This window comes from Leopardus geoffroyi, chromosome A1, assembly GCF_018350155.1.
Source record: "Leopardus geoffroyi isolate Oge1 chromosome A1, O.geoffroyi_Oge1_pat1.0, whole genome shotgun sequence".
Classification (NCBI taxonomy): domain Eukaryota; kingdom Metazoa; phylum Chordata; class Mammalia; order Carnivora; family Felidae; genus Leopardus; species Leopardus geoffroyi.
Genome location: NC_059326.1, coordinates 69,600,494 through 69,621,989, shown reverse-complemented (window position 1 = coordinate 69,621,989; position 21,496 = coordinate 69,600,494). Strand labels below are relative to the sequence as shown.

The 21,496-nt window shown below is 45.4% G+C and overlaps 1 protein-coding gene and 1 long non-coding RNA gene across 5 annotated transcripts in view; one reads left to right on the top strand and one right to left on the bottom strand.

Moving 5' to 3' along the window:
- FARP1 (FERM, ARH/RhoGEF and pleckstrin domain protein 1) overlaps positions 1 to 21,496 on the bottom strand; it is a 294,892-nt gene that overhangs the window by 202,763 nt on the left and 70,633 nt on the right. The window lies entirely within an intron of this gene.
- On the top strand, positions 792 to 2,267 carry LOC123580230. Its single transcript, XR_006703197.1, has 2 exons — positions 792 to 914; positions 2,057 to 2,267. It is a non-coding gene; the product is annotated as an uncharacterized LOC123580230 (long non-coding RNA).

Sequence of the window (21,496 nt, the reverse complement as noted above, 5' to 3'; positions counted from 1 at the left end):
TCTCAAAAATAAATAGACATTAAAAAAGAAATTAGCAGACATAATCAAAAAGTTATACACGAACTACTTTAGCACACTCTTCAGAGAGTACCTTCTCAAGTCACTGGTGGCTTTTTGAGGACTTATTTCCATGAGAATGTTACACTGGATTCCATGGGGCTGACAGCCTGGGTAGTACAAGGAGGTTCCCACGCCTGTACATGTGCTGCTGGCAGTCGGTGGGGAGGGGGGGGGGCAGTACTACGTGGGGAAGACCCCAGAAAGTTCTCATACAGTTGACGCTGAAATTGGGGCATGTGAAATTCTGAGCAGCTACACAACACGCTGAGCAAGCCTGAAGTTAGACAGAGAGGACACAGGCCATGGGCCAAATGCTGCAGTCCACGAGACTCCACCCCTGCTGGCTCAGCGTGGCCTTGAGCAAGTTTCTTAGTCTCTCGCCACCAGGTTTTTTCATGTGAATGGGCATAGTAATAGCACTTCTGAGACCTTAGAATAGTACTTGCCTCTTTAAGTCCAAGTTCTGTTATTTTTTCATTATTAATCAATGTTTTTTTTTTTTTAATTTTAGAGAGAGCAAGCACAAGTGGGGGGAGAGGGGCAGAGAGAGAGAAAGAGAGAGAGAATCCCAAGCAGGCTCCGTGCTCAGCACAGAGCCCAATATGGGACTCGATCCCAAGACCCTGGGATCACAACCTGAGCCAAAATCAAAAGTCGGAAGCTCAACTGACTGAGCCACCCAGGCACTCCAGCGCTACGGTATTTTTTAAGATGTCGTTCTATTCATATGTTGAATTACTCTCCTCAGGTTGCCATAACAAAGTGTCACAGACTGGGTGGCTTCGACAAAGGAAATGTATTTCTCTCAGTTCTGGAAGCTGAAGGTCAAGATCCAAGCACCCTCGATCTTGCAGGTCTGGTCAAGGAGATGTAGCTCCTGGGAGCACGCTCTTCCTGGTGTGGGATGGTATCCTCTTGCTGGGTCCTCTGATAGCAGAGGGAGACAGAGCAAATGCTCCGGGCTTTTAGGAGGACACTGAGCCAGACCAATCACTCAGGGCTCCATCCTCAGGACCTCATTTAAACCTCCGTTACTTCCTTACAGCAATACAACCACGCTGGAGGTTAGAGCTTTGATGCAGGAGTCTTGGGGGGGGGGGGGGGGGGGGGGCGGGGCACAGAAACTGGTCCATAGCATAGATCACGAAGGGTAAATGAACAACTATGGGTTTTGTGCCACACAGTAGTCACAAAAATAGTCCATCTATGGCCAGACATAGGAGGGAATGTCAACCACCTGGTAAGGACACGCGCGTGTGCATGCACACACACACACCCAGTGACGTAAGTACAAGGATCCTCTAAGCTCTGTCTACCTTACTCATGAAGGCCTAGTTCAGAATTTATTCTTACTTTACACAGATTTCTAACATTTGCTATCTTATGTCCCAAAGAATGGGTTAGAAGTAGCAAATCAGAGGCTTAGAAATAAATGCTTCTAAGTCCAAGAACACAGAAGAGTGACAAGAAGGAGTAACTAGCAATCTCTCAGAAGTATTTTTTCAGGGGTGCCAGGGTGGCTCAGTCGGTTAAAAGTCCAACTTCAGCTCAGGCCATGATCTCACGGTTTGTGGGTTCAAGCCCTACCTCAGGCTCTGTGCTGACAGCTCAGAGCCTGGAGCCTGTTCTGGATTCTCTGTCTCCCTCTCTCTCTCTACCCCTCCCCTGCTCATGCTCTTTCTCAAAAATAGACAAACATTAAAAAAAATAAATATCTTTTCAAACACTACCCATCCACTTGAAAGTAACAGCAGTATAATTTCATTCATTTCCTGTTTAACAGGAATTTAGGCACCCGTCATGGTTGAACTGCGTCCCCCTAATATTCATATGTTGAAGCCCTAACCCCCAAGATGTCAGAATGTGGCCTTAACTTGGAAACAGGGTCATTGCAGATGTAACAGGTGGAGGTCCTACTGGGGTCGGGTGGGCTCCTCATCCAGTATGACCAAGGTCCTTACAAAAATGGGAAATTTGAACACATGTGCACACACAGGGTTCTGCTGTATTTCTGCTGCCACAAGCCAAGAACCATGACTGGCCTAGAAACATACGTTTTCCCTAGCACCTTCGGGGGAATACGGCACTGACGACACCCTGATCTCAGACTTCCAGCCTCCAGAAGCCTCCAGAATGGTTTGGAGGTGTTTGAACCACCCAAGAGATCGAATGCCAGGCTCTCCTGAAAAAAAATTAACACTCTATAATGGAAACGGGTTTTTTTTTGGACTTGGACAGTATGATGGTGAATAAAATACATCAAACTGATGGTACCCTTGGGTGCCCAGGTATCTGGTCAAACACTCTCAGTGCGTTTGTGAGGGTGTTTTGGAGAAGATTAACATTTAAATAAGTGGACTGAGTAAAGCAGATTGCTCTCCCAGTGTGGGCGGGTCTCATCCAATCATTTGAAGGTGGAGGTGGGGGGGGGGGGGAGTTGACCCTTCCCCAAGAAAGAGGAAATTCCCTGAGCTCTAACTACCTTCAGACAGGGACACCAAGCTTTCTTCCTGCCGTCAGACTCAAATGGGAACACTGGCTCTTGCAGGGTATCAAGCCTACTGGCCTTAGGACTGGAACTCACACAATTAACTCTGATTCTCAGACCTCCAGACTCAGACTGGAGATTCGCTATCAGCCCTCCAGCCTGCCGATTCACCCTGCAGATCTTGGGACCTGCCAGCCGCCATTATCATGTGAACTAATTCCTTATAATCAATCCCTTTCTAGACACACACATATATGCATCCCGTCCGTTCTGTTTCTCCGGAGAACCCTGACCAACACAGACCGATCTGGCAAGCTAGTGGGAGGCACGATCCATAAAATGGGGATAGAACTGCCCATCCTGAGAGTTGTGTAACTTAGCGACAAAGCGGACTGTCAGCTAACACCTCCAGGCTCAGTCAATGGGGACCTGGGGAGCAGCGGCCACCGCCACCAAACCCAAGCAGCCCTACATGAAGCACGGTCACGAAGCACGGTTTGCTTACCTGAAAGCAAATGCCATCTTTTAAAAAAGCCCAAATGGAAAAAAGGAAAGAGCCCAAATGGTTGTAAATACGTTTGTTAGACTAATACAGAGAGAACCCAAGAGAGACAAACAAGTACAGAAGCTCAAAACACTAACAGACATCAGCAACCCTAAAAACCCAAGGTGTGAGCAACACTACAAGCGACAACCTGAAACGTTGCTTTTAAGTTTATTTAATTTTAGAGAAAGAGAACACAAGCGGAGGAGGGGCAGAGAGAGAATCCCAAGCAGGCTCCGCAGCGTCAGGGCAGAGCCCGATGCACAGCTCGAACCCACGCATCGTGAGATCGTGACTTGAGCCGAAATCAAGAGTCAGACGCTTAACTGACAGAGACACCCAGGCGCCCCTGTTTTGTTTTTTTTTTTTTTTTTTTTGATGTATTAAAATTTCTGTCAAAATGACGTTTCAAGGGGTGGCCGGGTGGCTCAGTCGGTTAAATACCCAACTCTCGGTTTTGACTCAGGTCATAATCTCACGGTTCATGAGTTCAAGCCCCATATCGGGCTCAGGGCTAGCAGCTCGGAGCCCGCTTGGGATTCTCTTTCTCTCTCCCCTTCTCTGTCCCTGCCCCACTTGTGTGTGCTCTCTCGCTCTCAAAGTAACAAACTTAAAAAAAAAAAAAAATATATCCAAAAACCAGATGTGAAAGTATGAAAAAGTGAATTCTAATACTATTAGGAAACAGGTATTTAGGTGCCTCCAGTGAAAAGAAACCTTCCTTCTGGGGGGGGGGGGGGGCAACAGTTACTATACACACCTGTAAGAATAAAACAGGTGTGGACAGGATCAGAGTCCGCTTCAGAAAACGGCTTTATTATTTCCTTGTTGCTGCTACTTCAAAGAAATGATGAACTTCACTTTTCAGCATACTTCGGACCAGCTTCCCAGGACAAACTCTGCCACGGAAAACTGCTAACAATACTAGACATAATTTTAAAGTGATCTTTTTAGCTGCCCTGCTAAATTGGCAAGAAAGCGGAGACCCAAAACAGAAAGAATGGGGGACGCAAATGAGCGCGGAGAGCAGCCAGCAGAACTGGGTCAGGGGCAGGACGGCCCTCGTCTATAGATGGAGGGAGGTCAGAGGAAGTGGGGACGAGGGAGCACCAGGGTCCCAACCCAGCCATTCCCCCAGCATGTGAGGGAGCTGGGCTCAGATACCGAGTGCCCAGACACCTACCACGTCTTCTCCCACCCCCATTTCAACACTGAAGACCAGAGCTCTCCATTCTTATTATTTGCCACACTGGGGTATTTTTTTCATGTTTATTTGTGAGAGAAACAGAGAGAGGGGGAGAGAATGAATGAACAGGGGAAGAGCAGAGAGAGAGGGAGACACCTGAAGTAGGGTCTAGGCTCCAAGCTGTCAGCACAGAGCCCAACGTGGGGCTCGAACCCACGAACCTTGAGGTCATGACCTGAGCTGAAGTCAGATGCTTAACCGACTGAGCCACCCAGGCACCCACACTGGGGTGTTCTTAGAAGCCCAAGAACATAATTAATTAATGGCTTTAAGGCACTCAAGACCCCAGGCTTGAAATTTTCCATATCTTCCCAGCAATAACTACAGAAGACTTGTACTCACGTGGTTCCAAATTCCACACCTGACTGCCCTAAAGGGCTCCTCTCCCCCTCCTCTCCTCCCCAAGGGGTGATGCGGCCATCTCTCCCAGCAGTGGGCCTGTCTCCAGCATCACCTAGAGATGCAGACCATCCAACTGGACACGAGGACTTGAGATCTGACACCCCGACACCCACCGTCCCCAACCTCAGCCCTGGAGTACGTGGTGCACGATCACTCTTGTACTTATGGTCAAGGGCTGTGCTCTGGCAGGAAAGGGAAATAAAGGAGGAGGCTGTCTCCCCACCTTCTGTCAAGACAGCCTGCTCAGGGCACCTGCGTGGTTCAGTCGGTTAAGCATCCGACTCTTGATTTCAGCTCAGGTCATGAGCTCACCGTTTGTGGGTTGGAGCCCCACATCGGGCTCTGCACTGACAGCGTGGAGCCTGTTTGGGATTCTCTCTCTCCCTCCCGCTCCCCAGCTCATTCACTCTTGAAATAAATAAATACATTGGAAAAAAAAAAAAAAAAAAAAAGATGGGCACCTGGGTGGCTCAGTTGGTTGAGCGTCAGACTTCAGCTCATGATCTCATGGTTCATGAGTTCAAGTCCCGCACCGGGCTCTGTGCTGACAGCTGGGAGCCTGGAGCCTGCTTCAGATTCTGTCTGCCTCTCTCCCTGTCCCTCCCCTGCTCACGCTCAGTCTCTCTTTCTCAAAAATAAATAAACGTTAAAAAAAAAAAAAAAAAAAAAGCCTTCCCTTCCAATGACTTCCTTTGTTATCAAAAATGGGAAAGGAGCCCACATCCCAGAAAAGTGAAAAAGAACAAAGACTAAAGAAAAACAACTAATTTGGAGTCAGTTGCAGTGGAAGACATTTCTCAGGCAGTTGACAAAGAATATGATCAGCTCCTAAAGCAACAAGGGAGGATTGCGTTATGCAGTTAAGTACAGACAACGTCCGCCAGGAATCCAAATTAGCAGATAGAGAAGAAACTTGTTTGGGGTCCTTTGGCCTCTGTGGTGGGGGTGGCGGCTACCCTAAGAGGCACGGGAGGAGGGGACAGTGGACAGGTGGGGAGAGGGGGGCACCAGTAGCTCTGTGGCCGAGACCAACACGGAACACATTCTTTGCCTCTGCAGAAATGAGCTGAAGACTTCTGAGAACAGAAAACCAGAGACCAAACCGGAATGAGGAGACCTTCTTCCGTGTCTCTCAGACAGAAGCAAGTACGTGTTCTAACTTCTCGTCCCTTCCACATCCCTCAAGGAGCATTCTTTTGGATGCCTACATGAAGTCTGAGTCTCAGTAATCATGTGGAACTCCAAAGAGAACTGCTTAGTTTTAAGGAACAGTGCCAACTAATTACTGCTTACGTTTTTGTATGTGGCACAAGAGGAGTCCGTCTGTGTGTACATACATGCATACTTTTGTAAGTGTTTATTATTTCGAGGATTACTAGGTGTAAATCAAAAATATCAGGTGCATTCCTGTCCCACCTATTCTAGCTTCCCACCATTCTTCTCCCTAACCTCCATGAGTGCTCCATAGAGCTGCACAATCTTAAGTGGCCAAGAAGACATTTTAGTGCAAATAAATGAACATCTATTAATTCTTCCTCTCTCCTTGAATCAGAACCCCAGTCTAAAAGTAGATTATTGATGGAGAACAGAGGCAAAACCGATTGCAAGAACAGACAGAATTTAAAATAAGGCTGAACAAAGACCTCCCAGAGAGCTGTAAGGTCTATTGTGTAAATAAAGGTCAAGCCAGGTGGATAATGCTCTGACTACTGGATCAGGAAGAAAGGAAAAAGGTGACCACGTGCCCAGGATACCTGGGGGGAGGTGGGAAGACAACATTAGCTCTTCAAGTCAAGAAGGGCTTTCCCAAATCCATCATCTACTTGATTTGCTCCCAAGTTTCACCCTAATTTTGCAATTACAAATGAAATTTAATTATAGGATTCATGGAACACCTTCAATCCCTCTGAGTCTACAGCACCCTTGGGGAACTGTTTTCCTGACATTAAAAGTAGTGTTTGTTAAAAATTTATAACATGGAGAATTATTATAGATACAAATGGATTAGGCCATATGTGTCCTAGTTAATAACCATCCTGGGATGTAGAGACAGTCAAATGAGGTTGAAGTTCAAGCGTGTCTCTGGAAACTAATGGAAGGAAGGGAGGGAGGGAAGGAGGGGAGGAAGGGAGGGAAGGAGGGGAAGAAGGGAGGGAAGGAGGGGAGGAAGGGAGAGAAGGAGGGGAGGAAGGGAGGGAAGGAGGGGAGGAAGGGAGGGAAGGAGGGGAGGAAGGGAGGGAGGAAGGACTTGTTGGTATTACTCATCTTTTCCCTTATGGTCTCAGAGTTTCCTACCTAACCCAAAGGCTATACAGTTTACCAAATGTCTTCCCACTGTTTTATTTTTACATTTTGAGCTAGGGCTTTAACCCACCTCACAGTTTTTCCTTTAACTGGTGTAAGATGAAAAATCTCAATTTTTCTTCCCAACGTGTGGCCCAGCACCATTTATCAAGTAAACCATTCTTTTCCCACCGGATTTAAACGTGTGTTTCCCATATACGGTTTCCCGTAAGTACTCAGACTCCTGATTCTATTTCTGTGCCAGTACCTGCTATTTTAATTACAGTGGCTCTAAAATTCTACCCTCTGAAAAAGCAAGTCCCATTTTACGTATTTCTAAAACGTCCTGGTGACCCTCACACATTCATTCTCCCTCAGGAACTTAAAATCACTTGGTCTGCTTCCCCATCCCCCAAGAAACAGCAGCGCTCTGCTGGGAAGATGATATAACTTGTAAATTCCTGTGGAAAGAACTGGTATTTTAGGATATGGTCTCTCCATCCAGAAGTACGTTCCTCCACTATTTAGATCTCATTTTTAAAAACTCTTCTGTAAAGTTTTACATTTTTCTTCTTATGTTCCTCCTAGTAAAATCTCTAAGTATTTTTCACTCTTGCTCACAATTTTTAACTTTGTCCCAGCTCTAAGTGGTTATTCCAAGGATGAAAAAAAGCCATTCGTTTCTATGCATTTATTTACTCATAAGTTTACCTAATTCAAACATACTTAAAAGATTACCTTGGTTTGGGGCGCCTGGGTGGCTCCGTTGGTTAAGCATCTGACTCTTGATTTTGGCTCAGGTCATGGTCTCACAGTTTGTGAGTTCGAGTCCCACATCAAGTTCTGTGCTAAGGAGCAGGTGGAACCTGCTTGGGATTCTGTCTCCCCCCCTCCCCCGCCCCTTCCCTACTTGCTATTATCACTCTCAAAATAAATAAAAATAAACTTAAAAAAAAGATTACCTTGGGTGCAGTGTATCATGACAACCTTTGAAAAAAAATAATTTTCCCTTCCCAATCTTCCCGATTTCTTCTTGTAAGTTACAATTATTCTTGTTATAACTTATTAGATATAAGTTATAAGTTACGAAAGTTATAACTTATTCTTACAGTTAAAACCTTTAAACAACTATTAAGTAGTGAGAAGGCAATCAAGTATTTGATTTTAATGGGAACAGTTTTAGTATTTCACCGTGTAATTGAATGTTGCTGGGTTTTGTTAATCAGTCTTCATATTTAAGTACTTTCTATTTATTCCTATTTTATTCACATGTTAAAACCCACGTCTAAAAACAACTATTAGGCATTTTTAACATCTAATGGCATTAAACAAATTTTTTTCCAGGCTTTTGAAAGATTCCATAATGTTGAAGCATCTTTGAATTCATGAAATAGACCTTAGTCATGCTGACCTTTGAAAAATACCACACCTGGTGCTAATTTGTAAATTTAATTAAATTGTGTTGTATTTATACTTGTATTCCTCAGTAAATTGACCTACATGTTCCTTTTCCATGTAATTTATGTTAGATTTGGGGGCCACAGCCTATATTAGTCTGTATTATATTTTATTTTTATATTTTAGAAAGTACCTGTTCTTTCTAGACTGGCTGTAAAACTACCTAGGCATGGGGCTTTTTTTGTCTTGTTTTGTTTTCCTTTTTCTTAACAGACGAGCTTAGTAAATTGACAACCTACTTGCAAAGGCAACGTTTTTTTTTCTGATTGGGGAAGAAATCCTCAGAGTTGTACACAGAGATACACAGACACCCCAAGGGATGTTAACTTTCTCAACTTTGCAATTTCCGACTTGAAAAGAAAATCTAAGAAACACCTGACATTTGGGCACTGGAAAAATATAGCAAATGAGTTAATACCATAAAAGCTCAAAATCCTATGTCATTCCTTCAAGTTTGTAAGGGAAATAAAAATATCCCTTAGCAATTTAAAACTTCCCAATTAAGGGGCACCTGGGTGGCGCAGTCGGTTAAGCGGCCGACTTCAGCCACGTCACGATCTCGCGGTCCGTGAGCTCGAGCCCCGCGTCAGGCTCTGGGCTGATGGCTCAGAGCCTGGAGGCTGTTTCCGATTCTGTGTCTCCCTCTCTCTCTGCCCCTCCCCCGTTCATGCTGTCTCTCTCTGTCCCAAAAATAAATAAACGTTGAAAAACAAAATTAAAAAAATAAATAAATAAATAAAAAATAAAACTTCCCAATTAAATTGAGTGGTAAGTTGAGCCCCAAAGCTTTTTGGTTTCTTCCCCCTAAGAGGACACCCGTCTTACGTCTATTGAACCTTCCTACACGACTTGTAATAACATTTAAATGCCATTACCTTATAGTGGTTCCTTATGTGGGGGCTCTGGCTGGCCTCTCTCTGTACCCCTCACTAGCACCTTCCCTAGGGTGCAATATCTATCAGATGGGTAACTTTTGGGGAAGGTGCTGGGCACGCCAGTGACTGAGTGGGGAGTCTAGCTCTGGGCACAGATACCAGCATGGCCAGCCAGCACAGAAGCCTGGTATTCATCAGTCATAGGGCTAACACTGTGACCATCCCATGGATAGCACACCTCTTTTTCAGTTGATTCTGAACTCAGGAGAAAAAGAGGTTACCTACTAATACCACTCACTCGTAAAGCTAAACCATCCCTTTATTTCAACAAAGAACTCTAAACATAAAAAGGGCCAAATGACATTTGCCAATGTCCTCAACCATCTATCTGTACCTTGCTAAGACAAGCTTAACCACTGTGCCAGAGAGTTAAACCCAGGGCAGCACTGCTCATTTAGAACCACAAAACTCCCCCTCTCTCTGCCCCTCCCATGCTCGTGCTCTGTCTCTGTCTCTCAATAAATAAACGTTAAAAAAAATTTTTTTTAAAGGGGGCACGTGGGTGGCTCAGTTGGTTAAGCATCCAATATCGGCTCAGGTCATGATCTCGGGTCATGATCTCAGATCGTGGTTCGTGAGTTCAAGTGCCGTGTCAGACTCTGTGCTGACAGTTCAGAGCCTAGAGCCTGCTTCGGATTCTGTGTCTCCCCATCTCTCTGCCCCTCCTCTGCTCATGCTCTGTCTCTCAATAATAAACGTTAAAAAAAAAAATTTAGAACCACAAAACCTGCAGGCATCAGACCCAGGAGGACATGCAAACCTACAAACAGAAGCCCTTGAATATCTGCACCTTCTACATCATGTTAACAAGCAATTATTAAAATGAGCTATTATGACGGTTTCATGGATAATGACAATTTTTCAATGATGCCCAAATCTCTTGGGGGTGGGAAGTGGTACCCAGCTCTCTGAGGCAAGTAAGAGGCAGTGACTCACCTGCCCCACAGCCCCATGGCTCTTAGGCATGCTCTGTGACCATTACACAACCTGCTAGGAAACATTATATGGTCACAACTTGCCTTTCAAAGAATGCTTTCTGATTCTTAAAACACTCATATACTAAAATTATACATTCAATCAACTTTTTCCATTTCTCTAACCTATAACAGGCAGCACAGTAGAGAAAAGGGGGCCTCATAACTCAGGTAAGTGTGCTGACATCTCCCTTCTGTAGTTTTTATTACTGTCCTGTGACCTTATCCTCTAAGAAAAACACTTGAGATTATGCTATCATGTCCTGTCACTGCCATCATTTAATAGTTTACATGGTCACTCAGGGGCCTCAAGCTGTGAATAAAATAGAAGTAAAAAGGGTTTCATGACGGGAAAATTTACCTGAATGCAGTACACGGGGGACACAAATTTAACATTTCTTATATAAAAAAAAAAAATTCTTGCCTACAGGTTTCTAAGTGCTATGACACAAGTAGAATAAATATATTTTTTTGACTTGTTTCATGTTCACTATCAGATGAATCTCTGCAAAGGAGGAGAAATTGTGGGCAGAAGGGCAAAGAATAGAACATTTATCATTTGCAGAGAATTAGAACAAGGTCCAAATGGTATGTCTTGGCAGCTCTCGACTGGGAACGTCATACGTTACTCAAAAACAATATTTAATTGCAGATCGGCACGCCAAGTACGGCAAGGAGCTATCACTTGGCTTGCTTACTTGAGGTTTTGTGCAATATTAAAAGATTTGGTATGGGAGAATCTTATTCAACCGGTCAGTTCACATAAAAATTGCTAGAAAATAAAGATGCATTGGCATCGCTGAACGCTAACACCTTTGGTAACTTCAGGATCGTTTTTGAAATGGTGTCTTTGAAAGTGTTTCTCAATCCTCAGATAACCCAAGACCCAGAAGACAATGCACCTAGAGGTGAAGTGACAATTAGGATAAAGTGATTTGCTGAAGGCCCGCCAAGTGGGTCAAGAAAGATCCATTAACTAATTTACTCCTGGGATGTGCAGGAACCACACAACTGCTGTGGAGGTCACCAAGACCCCAGCCTTAAAAAAAATAAAATAAAATAAAATAAACATCTCTGTGGGAGGCACGAGCCATAAAATGGTAATTAATGACACATAACCAAGTGATAAACGCCAACATCAAACGATGCCTCCAGTGTTATTAGTGAAACTTTCGAGTCACCTTGAGGTTTTCAGAGGATCTCCACCAGTCATCTACAGAGCAGAGGTCCCATACTTAGCAGCTAGGATTTTTATTTGAACAAATCTGTTCCCACCTCCAAACCTTTTCACCATGGTTGAACCTACTTCCATATCCTGAGCCCCACCTGGTACACTGTAAGGATTCACCTGAAACATGGTGGAGATGAAGGGCCAGCCTATTTTTCCCAAAGTGGAAATTGGCTGTGCCTATTTTAACTAGTTTCCAATTTTTTCTAATTGTGGTTAAAAAACCCACATAACAATACTCCGACCTTAATTCTCTTTAAGTGTATAATTCACTTGTATTCAGTACATTCACACAGATCTCCAGAACTTTTTCATCTTGCAAAACCGAAGCTACATTTCCCTTAAACAGCCTTCCATTTCCCCTCCCAGAGTCCCCGGCAACCACTGTTGTATTTTCTATGAATTTGACTACTCTTGGGACCTCATATAAGTGGATTCATACAGTATCTGTCTTTTTGTGACATAGTTCACTTAACATCCTCAAGGTTCATCCACGTTGCAGCAGGTGACAGGATTGCCCTCCTTTTAAGACCAAATAATATCCCACGGTACGTATATACCATGTCAGCCATTCATCCATCAACGTACATTTGGGTTTTCTCCACCTCCCGGATACAGTGAATAACGCTGTAATGAACACAGCATACCAGTATCTCTTTGAGATCCTGTTTTCAAGTCTTTTGGAAATACACCCAAAAGTAGGATCGCCAGATCCTACAGTAATTCTATGTTTGTATTTTTGAGGAAATGCTCTATTTTCCATGGCAGCCGCCATTTTGTATTCCCAGCAACAGCGTACAAGGGGTTCAATTTCTCCATATCTTCACCTAACACTTGTTAGATTCTGGGTCTTGACAGCAGAGAGGGGTATCTCACCGCTCTCTTGATTTGCATTTCTTTGAATGGTTAGTGATGTTCTTTGGCTTAACTGTCTGACTGAGCAAACACTGGGAGAGCAGTCAAGGCTTAGGTTTTCAACCTGGAACGAGACATCAAGGGAAGGGATACTGGCCCAAACCAGTGAGTGGTGTTCAAAGTGCAACAGGACGATGGGGGAAGGTGCTAGGCAGGGACTCTCAAGCTAGCACTCTCCCATTACTGATTCACTGAAAAATGCCGGGGGAGGAAGGAAAATTACTCAAAACCGGCCTACTCCTGTGGTTTACCTGAATGAAACAGCCAAGATTTCTCATCTAATATTGCTGCCCATACTACAGGCCTCATTTTAATTATGCATACGTGTGTGTGTGGGGGGGGGGGGGGGGATAAAAGTCTCCCCCACTTACTGAGAAAATGTCCTGTTGTACGTTGTGCTCCGAAGGAACCAGAGCAGAAAACTGGGTACAGAAGTTGCAAAGCTAGAAGTGACAGCACCAAATGGCCCAACCATTTCTCAAATGAGGTTTCATAAAGAAGCTGAACAATGAAAGCCGCTGTATCTATGGGCTGAATTAGGTTTCAACAAAATTCACGCGTTCAAGCCCTAACCCCTGGTGCCCAATGACCTTATTTGGAAATCGAGCCTGCGGACACTCAGGTTAAGATGGGGTGGGTGCTAAACCAATACGATCGTGGCCTCAGAACGAGAAACTGGGAGACAGACCTATGCAGAGAATACCATGTGAAAATGAAGGGGGAGATACAGCTGCACCTACAAGCCAAAGAACACTAGAGATCGTCTGCACACCGCGGGAAGCTGGGCCAGAGGCGTGGAAGAGACTCTCCCTCACAGCCTCGCAAGGAAACCAACCATGCTGACATCTTGATCGCTGGCTGCCGGCTTCCAGAACAGCGAGGACACACGTTTCTGTTGTTGCAGCTGCCCCATCTGTGGTCCTAGGTCACGGCTACCCTGGCAAACTAACACGTTCTATTTCAGCAAATAGCAAATTGAGTCATCAAGTGACGGAGGAGCCCAGGAAACGGACCACATCTAAAGCGTCACCTCGATGCCTCGGCAGAACGGGCTGCCAGTGGGGCCTTACAAACCACCGCCTGCCCGGAGGGTTCACGTGGGTATACAGGGCACAGAGAAAAAGAACTTTAGCCTAGGACCTTGTGTACCACCCAACAATGACCAAAAACAAAACCAGCTCTCCAGGCCCCTCGTCAAGCATTTCTGGAGCCAGACAGAAGGCAAAAATAGGTTTGGAAGCTAAGCAATGCGACTCGTACCCACATAAAACCTCTCTAAACAGCTCTGGGTTGGCAGGACGCCCAACGGCTGTTGGCAGCGTCTCGGTTTCTGTTGAACCAGTTTTCTGCAGAAAATTAGAGTTTTATGTTCAAAGACTGACATGTACCTTTCAGGAGCTTCAGAAAAGAAGGCAGCGGTGAGTACTCACGGGGAAGCCCACCTTAGAGAAACTGCCCTGGGAATGGAAGGGAAGGGGGAGGAAAAAAGGAGACAGACCACCTTTGTTATCAGGGGTTCAGGAAGTTCACGGTTAGCAAACGCCAAGACTTGGAGGGAGGGTTTCCTCTTTAGAGGTGAATAATGGGCAAGAGCCTGACAAACCAGGAGAGCTCTGGGTAGGGCGGTGGCCGGGAGCCCAGAGGCTTCATCATGTGGGCATCAAATAGGGACACCAATCGTCCCTGCGTGATCCACCTGGACGCAAGGAGCTGTTAAATGCAGCCGAAACGCAGCTCACAAAGAAAAGAGGACTTCCCAGCACCGCGTTACAAAACCAGACGTCCCATTTAACAGCTCCAATAAAACCTTGGTACTTACAGAAATCATTAAATCAGGCTAAGGGATCATCAGACGGCTAACAGTAAGATAGAAGGTTTTGTTTCAACTCACATATTCAATATGCACGATAACCACACACAAGTTTGGCCAGCTTTTTTTTTTTTTTTTATCTTTGTTATTTGGATTATACTGAGAAAATCATCTACAAATTCAATAGAAGCATGCCCGTGGATCGCAGGATTCATTTGTGAATGAAGGGATCCGTGCTGGTGTAGGACAGGTAGAGCAATGTCCTATGGAGGTGGGATTAGTGATGGAGGTGTCAGAGGGTATAAAGAGGAACCCCTCACCCAGGGCTGGAAGTGAGGGCACAGAAGAGAGACCCACAGAGGTTTAGAGGTAAGAGCCTGAGGAAGCCACGTCTGGTGACCTTAACCTTCTCTGGGAGGTGGCTGGTTTGGTCATCCCCTAAGAGAGACAGTGTCCTGGCTCTTCCCCCACTGTTCCTGCTGACTGACCTGGACAGCTCGCTCACCGTGGCTCCCTTGCCTGCGGTCAGGCTCTTCATCGCCCACCCCTCCCCTGCTTCCCTCCTGGCCCTGCTGGGGTCCCTGGCAACAGCCATCTCTCCTGCTGGCTGCTCCCTCCTGCATGGCCACAGCATGAGTGGACTAGGACCCAGTCCTTCTTCTTGCCCCATCAAGCCTAAGGATGACAGCTCCTGTGGGGCCTCAGGAGAGCTGGCCGGGAGGGACGAGGACGGCCTGCCACAGCCACCTCAGACACAGCAAAGCCATGATTAAGGGCTGTCCATTAGAGGAGCCAGGAAGCTCCAATGACCAGGTGAGATCGGAGGTTGCAGATTTATAGTGGCCACAGCCTCTGCTACGGTAGAATTATTGCCAACAACTGTTTTCTGGTGTTGCAGAAAAGAAAGGAGCTGTGGTCACTGCTAGAATCAAAACCAAGGGACAGGCACCCTCCATGACAAGTCACTGTGATCTGAACCACGAGCACGTCATCAAGGCAGAAGGGGCCACTCCAAGCGTGAAGGGCAGAGGTCACAGGAGGGACGAGAGAGGGGCAGATCGGGTAGGAGTCACAAAGTTGACTCAGTGCCACTACTGGGAGGGAAAAAAATATTATCACAGAATACTGAAAGCATGAGCTTTCATGGAAGTGTTACCAAATATGTACGACTGGACATCTAGCCCATTCAAGTGTCCCCTGTACCCTGAAATCAGTCACACATGCCTTTTCTTATTTCTGCTGTTCCTAGTTAAGGGGCACATATTCAGAATCAGGAATTGAGGAATGCTTTACATTATAAAGTCAGAGTCTTCGACACAACGAGTTTTAACTGCCTTTTCAAAAACATATCAAAAAGGAAATCTTTCTACTAACTGTTCAGTGAAAACAAAGAAGTGTTTTACTTTTAACAGGTGTGCTAATAAGGAAATGGGCGTCTTGAGGCTCAGGGTGAAACAGACTCTTTTCCCTTCATTCTATGTTCGCTATGATTTTGCTATGGGTTGAATTGGGTCCCCCAAGATTCAGGTGTTAAAGTTCTCACCCCCACTATTTTAGAATGTGACTTCATTTGGAAATAGGGCCTTCACAGAGGTAATTGAGTTCAAATGAGGTCATTAGGGCTGGGGCCCTCATCCCGTGGGGCTGGTGCCCTTATAAGAAGAGGAAATTTGGACATGATCACCCAACACAGGGAGAATGCCACGGAAACATGGAGGCAGAGACAGGGGCGTCCCATCTTCCAGCCAAAGAACACGAAAGACTGCTAGCAAACCACCAGAAGCTAAGAGAGAGGCATGGAATGCATTCTCCCTCAGAAGGAACCGACCCTGGGGGCACCTGGGTGGCTCAGTTGGTTGAGTATCCAACTCTAGATATCTGCCCAGATCATGATCTCCTGGTTCATTAGATGGAGCCCTGTCAGCACAGAGCCTGCTTGGAATTCTCTCTGTCCCTCTCTCCCTGCCCCTCCCCTGCTCACTGTCTCTCTCAATAAATAAATAAAACTTAAAAAAAAAAAAAAAAAAAAAAAAAGGTAACTGAGCATATGTGTGCTGTTTGACATTCTGACAAATGGCCACCGGAACATGACCTAATAGCCAGATGCACTTTTATGCTACACCTCATAACTAAACTGCATCAAAATTAAATGACCGCTATCACCCCCTTCCTTTCAAATGATTCTGAGCAGGGTCCTTTGAAGACGCCAGATTTAAATGGTTTCCAGCCCAGCCTTCACTTCAGTGTGGCAAGCAGAACACCGTAGCTTCTGGATGACAAGGAAATGGAAATCCAAGGAGTAAATATAATTTTCCTAATATAAAGGGAAACCAAGCAATCAACCTCCATTTGATACTTCCACTCGGTACAATTTACATAATCACTACCAATCTTAGAGGTTCATTTACAGAGTCCCGGATTCCTCTTTGTGATTAAAAATAAGGCAGTGCCTTTTATTAGCAACACGCCTTCCCGTCAACTACAAAACGACACCATTTCTAGTACAACAGTTGTCATGGAAAGGCCTGCGCCCGTGGATTTCCTAGTCCTCTGTGACAGCACGGAGCCACCCAAGTGCAAACCTGAGGGCTGTACCGTCTCCCAAGTGCAAACCTGAGGGCTGTACTGTCTCCCAAGTGCAAACCTGAGGCTGTACCGTCTCCCAAGTGCAAACCTGAGGGCTGTACCGTCTCCCAAGTGCAAACCTGAGGGCTGTACCGTCTCCCAAGTGCAAACCTGAGGGCTGTACCGTCTCCCAAGTGCAAACCTGAGGGCTGTACGGTCCCCCACTCTGTGCTGCCAAATCAATTCTACCTCCTCCATTTCTCCTGGGCCGGCTCTTATGTGAGCATTCCATCTGGAGTCCGTGCTGGTACCTGAGCACACGACACCACAAGGTCTCTGGTCACTGGGTGTTCCACCCGCAGGATGAGCCTGTTCAATCCATCCTTTCCAATTCGGGGCACCTATCGCCAGCATGTGTTGGGGGCCAGCACGACTGACCCGCTAGGTTATCCTAAGGGCTACTTCTGGCCCTGGACGAGCTCACGGCATGAGGAGAGCAGGGCTTACATGGAGAATGCGCAGGGCCAGGACCAGCTCCCTCCCCCCAGCTTTGTGACCTAGACCAAGTCCCTCATGCCATCCCAGCCTCACCGGGCTCTTTCATGCCTGCCTCAGAGGTTCACTGCTCAAACGCAAACGAGATAACAGAAGGACAAACTCATTGGCACAATGTCGGGCACATGGCAAGGGATTTTTAAAAGACAGTCCTTTTTGGCGGGTGCCTAGGTGGGTCAGTCGGTTAAGGGTCCAACTTTTGATTTCGGCCCAGGTCAAGATCTCACGGTTTGGGAGTTCGAGCCCGGAGCATGGCTCTGTGCTGATGATGCAGAGCCTGCTTGGGATTCTCCCTTTTCCTCACTCTCTGCCCCTCCCCCGCTCATAATCATTCATTCCCTCCCTCTCTCTCCTTCTCTCTCAAAATAAATAAAACTTAAAAAAATTAAAAAAATAAAAGGTAGTCTTTTTTTGTTCACTTAACCCAGCAGCACCTCGCCTTGTGCGCTCATAAATGTTTGTGCAACTCCTATCGTGTTTTCCAGATCACATTCCACAAACACCAGAGCCACACGGTTCCACTGTGGGGATCTAGCCTAGCTTCCTGTTTATACAAATGAGGGAAGAGGAACCCAAAACAGCTCTCGCTTACAGTTACAAAGTGTTAAAGACTTTGAGAACTGCTCACCTACAGAAGACCACAACTGATTAAAATCATCCCACACCTTTCTTAGGAGTTAAAACTAACGTCCGACTCAAATGTTCAAAGAAATGGCTAATACGTGAATCATTAAAGAAAGTAGATAATTTAAAAACCAGTGTGATTTATGTTAATATTTCATGTTAACATTCAAACACAGGAGTATCTCACCATCTAAGCACTTCCTTCAAAGGGACCTACACAGCCTGCACCGAGGAGAGCTGTCCTGAAAGTCTAAACGACCTTCATCCACCTTGAAATCCTTCATCTGGTCTGTGTGTAGAGCAGAAATTCAGCAAAGCCAGAATGCACATAAAAATTAAGCTAAAAGAACACCCCTGTCTATTTCAGAGCTAACCAAACTGAAGCACAGAGAAGCTGCAGATATGTTTGGGGGAGAAAAAAGGCAGGGGGGGGGGGGGCGGGGGCAGGGAGTAAATGTGCTTGTCAGAAACTGAGAATTCATCACAGCTGTCCGGGTGACACTTCATTCTTACAGACCTTCAGAAGCCACCTGGGATACATCTCTATTTTAGGAAAAACCCTCCAAAGAGAGCTCAAATTGAATGTGAGACTGTAGAAAGAACTATGGGGGTCTGTTTGGGGGGGGGGGGCGGTGGGCATGATTCCTCCTGCCATGAGCATGCTATTTTCATTTTTTTTAAATCTTAAAGTGCTTTTGTACTTTTTTCCCCATTTCACCTCGCCGACAGCTCTACAATGAAAGCACAGTCTCAATTCTGTTAAAGAACAATCCAGAAACTAAAGCTTAGCAGGAATGGAAGGAAAAAAGAGGAACTTTCTTGAGAAGCCCATAGGAGTCCAGGGCTCAGCAAGGTGTTTTTCCAACAGAGCTCAGCCCCAGGAGGGAGGCATCCTGCTTCCAGACTTCGAGAGGAGACAGGTGGAGAATGGTGATCTGCTCATCCAGGGCCACACGGCCAGTGAGCCATGACGCCGGGATCCACACTCCTGGATTTTGCCCTCTAACCCCTCTGTTTCTGGGAATTAAAAAATTTATTATGCCCATTTAAAAGGGGCGGGGGTGGGAAACAGCTCTCAAACTCCCTATGTTTTCTCAGCATACTGGCCGATTTTAACGTCAGATACAGACATTCTCAATTACAGGTTTTGTTGGGATTTTTGTTTTGGGTTTTTTTTTTTTTTTTTTTAATTTATTAGGTTCTGAGAGACTCTTTTCAGGGAGAAAATAGCCAACAGCTGTTAGAAAATCCGTGCAATCATGTCAGAGCTACAGGACAGACTTTGATCACAAGCATCTAAATCAAAGTTGAAAGGGGCGCACACAAACGTTTTGGGCCAACATCTGAAATCTACTCTTGGCTACAAGGAGCTAAAAAGGAAGGCTAACAGTATTAAGCTGAAATGATTTATGAAAAATTTTTTTTCATCCATTAAAATAGCTTTTAAATTGAACCTCATGAGGCCAGACCCAGACAGCACCATTTATCATTCTAGTTAAACAAAACACAGAAAGGGCTATGCAAAGCAGAGTGGACATAAATACTATTTCAGAAACTTTGCCGATAAAATGAGCCAAAAGCAACACAGATAAGGAAAGAAACACGGATTTATTTTTTAAAAGCTGAGTGACCTGGTGAGATTCCTACCCCTCATTCTGATCCAAACTGCAGCTGCTTGAGAGCTAGTTAATGTAGCTCCAGGCATACGCAGCTCTCTTCTTGGTTTTAAATGGCCAATTAAATTTTATTCAGGTCCCACCACCAACTCCTCCCCCACTGCCTCCCTCTCCCCATCTCCTTCTAAGTGCATTTCATGCAAAAAGAGAAAATAAAGTAGCCGGGGACCCCACACCTGCCTTCTAATACCACTAGAATCTGATCACCTAGAGGGAATAATCCACCCCACCACCAGGGACTCAGAATTGCAGGGGAGTGAGAAACAGAACACTTCTAAGAAAAGAAGATTTCCCTTCCTCAAGACCTTCAGTTAAATATATATTCCCTCTCTCTGGGGACAAAAGAAAAAGAAAAGCGACTTTCAGTGGCTTATCCTTTCTATGATGGCTGAAATGGGGGGAGGGGGGGAAGCGGAGTGGGGGGGAAGCGGAGTGGGGGGGGAGAAACACACAAAATTCATTAAAAACTTAAAAAGACCAAGAGAAAAGGAGCATGTTTTCCAAAGACACAGTTGTTATGAGTGAGGCGTAAAGTAAAAGTCTACAAAGGAAATGTAGAGACTTTTTTTTTTTTTTTTTTTTTTTTAAGTAGGCTCCAAGCCCAGCCCAACCCAGGGCCTGAACTCACACTCTGAGATCAAGACCTGAGCTAAGATCAAGACCCGGTCGCTCAACCAACTGGGCCACTCAGGCACCCCACTATCATGGAGCCTTAAAGACAAACTCTGTCCTTTTTCTGAGCTCAGGCTTATGAAGAAGACAGCTTTAAAATTCTAGGACCATTTAAGACCTTTCAAAGAACCAAAGCACTTGGAGAACACGAGCTCTCAACTGACGTCAAGCCCAGCTTCAGGGGAAATTAGATCTTAAACGAGTTTCATTTCACAAGGTAAGAAAATGAAATGTTTAACCACTTAAGGATGGACCGTAAGAAACACCTAAGTCGGTCTGAGCTAACACAGGCGATATTGCCCCCAGTAAAAAAAACCTCTGGTCTATTAGGACGTGCCAACTGGTTCTTAAAAAATTTAGAGGTCTTCTGTTTTCAACAAATGAAAAATGTGTGGTCTAGAAAATAACAGAGTTCTTTCAGTCTTCTCTCTTCCATTGTCAACTCGATGTAGTTTGGCCCAGTTTCGTTCAGTGAGGTTTATGTAAGTAACCCCCCCCCCCCCGCCACACACACACACACACACACACACACAATACTGACATTTCCTGATCTCCATAAATAGTATATCATGTGTAAACCCCACATGCTTCTTCACGCTCCTCACGTGTTTTGTTTTGTTTTTGTTTCTTTAAGTACTTATTAGGTAACAAACTACTGCATCTGATCAGTTTGGGGGTTCTTTTTTATTTAAGGTGAAAAGTTCCTTTTCTCAAAGAGTTTACCATCTGCCCCGGCAATTAACAAACACTAATCATGAGAAGTTACACAATCCATCAGCAAAGATGTCAACGCAGAGTCCCAGCTCCCAACAACGGGAGGAAAAAAGCCTTTAATATCATCTAGACCAAACACCTCATTTTGCGGATAAGCAAACTGAGTCTCAGCAGGGACAGAAAGGAGCTAATCAGGGAGAAAGGAAGATTGGAGCCCATGGTTCAAGTCTAATTAGAGGTGCAGATAACAAGCTGTGGTGAAAGAGAGGGCCCCCAGCAAGAGCCCCGGGGGCCCGGGATGGTTGGTGGGATGGAGACAAGGCGTCAGAAGGGAGGCTGGGAGGTGT